Here is a 4,657-nt window from a genome sequence, read left to right on the forward strand (position 1 = left end):
TCCCTCTGTCTGTGGTGTACTCACAGTCTGAAGCCATCACCTTGAAAATCCCCTCTTGGATTCTTAGAATCCCAGAAACCCATCTGTTAGACACCAATACCCCAACTCCAGCATCTGAAAAGGCTACCCTAAAGAAAGCCAGACTTGTAACTCAGAAGAAAACGAAGACTCCAAATATGAATCTTGACTTTGTTCTTTGTGCTGTCATTGAGAAATGCTTTGTCTGACTATACATTATATACCCAATAATACAATTGGTATAACTGCTCCCTCCCCACCAACACTGCCGGCTTAGCCAAGTATTGCTAGGGACTGAATTCAGGCAAGTAAACTATATTTCTCTTGAATACAGGCCAGTGCTTTACCAGTGAACCATATCCCTAGCCCTTTATTACTTTTTATTTTGAGACATTGTCTCTCTACGTTTCACAAACTGACCTTGAGTTTAGCATGCAGCTCAGGTGAGCCTTAATCTGTGATATTCCAGCTTCAGCCTCCCTAGAAGCTGGGATTACAGGCCTTGTGTCACCATGCTTTTGGGTTGTTGTTTTATTTTTAATTGAGGTCTTGTTATGTAGCCCAGACTGGCCTCAAACTCTTAATATCCCTTAATCCCCTTTCAAGGACTGGGATTTAAGGAGTGTAACACCATGTCTGGCTATAACACTACCTTCTATAATAGCAACTTTCCTCTTCAAACAGTCAAATAGCCACAACCATGGAGAAAGCATATATATCAACTTCTAGCATCTCATGTGCCCCAGACAGTCCTGCCCACCTACTGCCCAGTGACTTGTGGAATCTTTACAACAGTCATCAGAATTAGCCACTGCTGGCTTTATTGTGCAGGTTTGACCGTTGAGTCTCAGAAATGTTCTCTGAACACATGGGCCATGAGTAGCTAAGTGAGCTTGGAGTCCCCATCTGTCAGACCCAGAGGGTGATGTCCCTTCCACATCATTGCCTGCTTTCCCTTTGTTCAGCCAAGACACTGAAAACTCTATGCCAGGGGTTGCTGTAGCTTAGTTGGTAGACCCCTGCCTAGCATGCACAAAGCCCTGGGTTCGCTTTCCAGCACTGCATAAAATCTGACATGTTTATGATTCTAGCACTCAGGAAGTAGACATAGGAGAACCAGAAGTGCAAGCTCATATTCAGCTACATATTGATCTCAAGACCAGCCTAGACTACATGAGACCCTATTTCAAAGAAAGGGAGGGAGAGAAGGAAGGAGGGAGGGAGGGAGAGAGGGAGGGAGAGAAGAAGGAAGGAAGGAAAGAAGAAGGAAGGAAGGAAGGGAGGGAGGGAGGGAGGGAGCGAGCGAGGAAGGAAGGAAGGAAGGAAGGAGAAGGGGATGAATAGAAAAAAAGTGTAAAGAAAAGGGAGGAGGCAAGACAAGACAAGGCAAACAAAACTCTAAGCCAGTGTGGTGGCACATGCCCCTTATTCCAGCACTCTAAAGTGGAAAAGGGAGACTAGCCCTAAGCTACATAGCAAGACCTTGTTTTGAAATAAGTAAAGGAAGAGAGAGTCAGGAGACTCAGGAATTGTTGAAATTTACCCTGAGACAAGGATGCACTAGAATCAGCTGCTGCCTGCCGACCTGCTCAACATCCCCTGGGCTCCATGTGTGCACATGATGAGGCCATTTGTTTCCCAGACATGTCACCGATGTTCCTGGTCTGACACAACTGCCTTCCATATGGGCCAGGTAAAAGGTTACTACTTCCCTGGGGATAGGCAGCAAGAGTAGAGCCAGCTGTTGGCAGGTCGGGTCCTAGAGGCCCACACAAAACTGGAACCTACACAGCTGGGTGAGGGAGTTTATGTGTGGCAGGTCCACCAGGAACCTAGCAGGTGATCTCATTTCTTTGCTCGCCTCTTCTCGCCACTCCCTTCCCCGGTCTACCCCAAGCTTGGCCTATGTTTTGAGTGACACACTCCAGGGTGCTTGGAATATATTGGCAAGCTAATTCTATCAAGAGGCTTGGTACCAGCAGTAGAAATTTCTGCAACCTGAATCCGGCATCCTATTGATGTGAACCCTGCCCACAAGGGGCCAACAAAATGAGTTCACAGCCAGCAGAGAGTAACCCAAGCCTTGTTTTGATTTGGTCCTCTCTAGAAATGTTGGGGGTTGAGCTTAGGACCCACATTTGCTAGTGAAGCATTTTACACTAAAACTATATCTGCCCCCCGACTTTTTTTTTTTCAGTTTTTATTTGGAAATAGAATCTTGCTAAATTGTCTGGATAGGCCTTGAACTTGCAATCCTCCTGCTTCCACTACCCTCCGTTTACAATTACAGACAAGCACCACTACAGCCTAGGCTCTCAACCCTCTTTTACTTAAAAAAAATTTTTTAATTATATTTTAAAATGTGTTTGGGAGGAGCCAGCAATGCATATGTAACAGACATGTTTATGGAGGTCAGAGAAGAGCCTACAGGGATCATTCTCTCATTTCACTGGGATGTGGATCCCAGGGGTCAAATTCAAGTCATCAAACCTGGCAACAGTCACCTTCTTCCTTTTTTTATTTTGAGACAGAGTCTCACTAAACAGCCCAGGTTGGCCTTGAGCTTGTAATTCTCCTGCCTTAATCTCTTAAATAGCTCACGTTACAGGCCTGAGGCACCAGCCCAGAATATTTTGATGTGCACTTTTCAGGGCTGAGCTGGTCCTATGCAATCTACAATTTCAAAATCTACCTGTTGAAGTTATTGAACCACATCGGCCTTTTCTCTTCGTATTTGTGAGTTCAGAATTCCTAGGCTCAACCAACTGTGAATGGAATACATTCTAAAACACAAATGTAACAAATCAAAGCTTTAAAAAAAATAAAAGTTTCTGTTCTACACAGGCACAGACTTTTTTCCTTGTCATTATTCCCTAAGCAATGTGGTCCCCTAACCATTTACATAGCATTTACATTGCGCCAGCTCTCATAAGTAATCCAAGAGTGGTACATTTGAATCTGAGAATTATGACGCCCACTTTATTCTCAGCAAGGAGATGTCAGAAGGATCTCAAATTGAAGATCTACCTGGACTGCACAGTGAGTTTGAGTTCAGACTGAACAACTTGGTGAGATCCCGTCTCAAAATAAAAATAAGGTGGTGGGGACACAGGACGGGGGTATAGCTCAATGGTAGAGGGGAAACATATCTGGCACATGCAAGGCCATAGGGTTAACCCTAGAATTGCAAAAGAAGAGAAATAGTGTATTTGAGGGTGCATGTAGGTCATGTGCAAATACTATCCTGTTTTATGTAAGAGACTTGGGCATCCTGGGATTTTGATATCTTGTGGGGGGAGGGGGTTAGTTTCTGGAACCCATCCCTCAAAGATGCTACAACCTAGACAATGGGTCGTATGGTATTGAAAGTGCTTTACTTGGTGCTATAATCCTAGCACTCAAGAGGCTGAGACAGGATAGAGACCACATCTTACAAAAGTAAAATCATAACTTAATTCTTACTACAATCTTGGAATCTTAGTACTGTTCTTTTATTTTTATTTTATGAACATTGGGGTTTTGCCTGCATGTCTTTGTGTGTGAGGGTGCTAGATCCCCTGGAACTGGAGTTACAGACAGTTGTGAACTCCATGTTGGCGGTGGGAATTGAACCAGGTTCCTCTGGAAGAGCAGTCAGTGCTCCTAACTACTGGGCATCTCCCCAGCCCCTTAGTACTATTCTTATGTAGATTTTGCAGATAGAGACAAAGTGGTTCAGAGAATCTGGTGATTTACCGAAGGTCACACAGTGACTGAGCTAGGGTTTAAACCCAGGCAGCCCAGCTAGGATTCAGCACAGTAAGCTGGTTGATGCTGCAGAAGCTGATGAAACACGTTATTACCACCCCTGGGGCACATGCTTTCTGTCGATCTCCTGTCTCCTCTCCCCGCTTCCTTTCCCGGAGCGTGGGAGTGGGGCTGTTGTCAATAAGCCTTTAAGAGACTCAATCTGTCAACAAGTTTTTGTGTATTTTGGATGGTCTGTCCAATCAAATTTCTCAGTCAAAGGACACAGGCCATTTCCAGGTTCTTGCTCCATGTTGTTTCACTTGAGGAGACATTGTGTCATTTCCACGCTTGCTGTCTGATGAGACAGCTACTTAGCCAATAGCGAGGGTGTGGTAGAGAAGAGATGCTTCCACAGCTTCTGAGACCCCAAGTTATGATAGACAAGCCACAACAGCACAAAGGACTTTCTAGAAAATTGCCTGGGAGCATTGGCATGATTCCCAGGCCCCTGGGCCAGTGGAGAATTGTGGGGGAGGACTTGGGAGATTGTCTCTGGAGATGTGCCTTGTTATGAACCCTCACCACACTTCTTCCCTGCAAGCCCATGGCAGTCATTCTCGTGTGTGTGTGTGTGTGTGTGTGTGTGTGTGTGTGTGTGTGTGTGTGTTATGTGTACATACATGTGCATGTGTACTTGAGTATGTGTAAGTCTGTGCCATGGTGTACATTTAGAGGTCAGAAAACAACCTCAGGTATCAGTCTTCACCTTATGCCTCGTTGGAGAGGGCCTCTTTGTGTTGGCTTTTTCTGCTGCATACACCTTCTGAGATGGCCCTTGAACTTTCCGGATTCTTCTGTCTCTGCCTCCCATCTCACTGTGGTAGCACTGGGACTCTAGATGCATGCTGCC

The sequence above is a fragment of the Onychomys torridus genome, chromosome 5 (assembly GCF_903995425.1).
Source record: "Onychomys torridus chromosome 5, mOncTor1.1, whole genome shotgun sequence".
Classification (NCBI taxonomy): domain Eukaryota; kingdom Metazoa; phylum Chordata; class Mammalia; order Rodentia; family Cricetidae; genus Onychomys; species Onychomys torridus.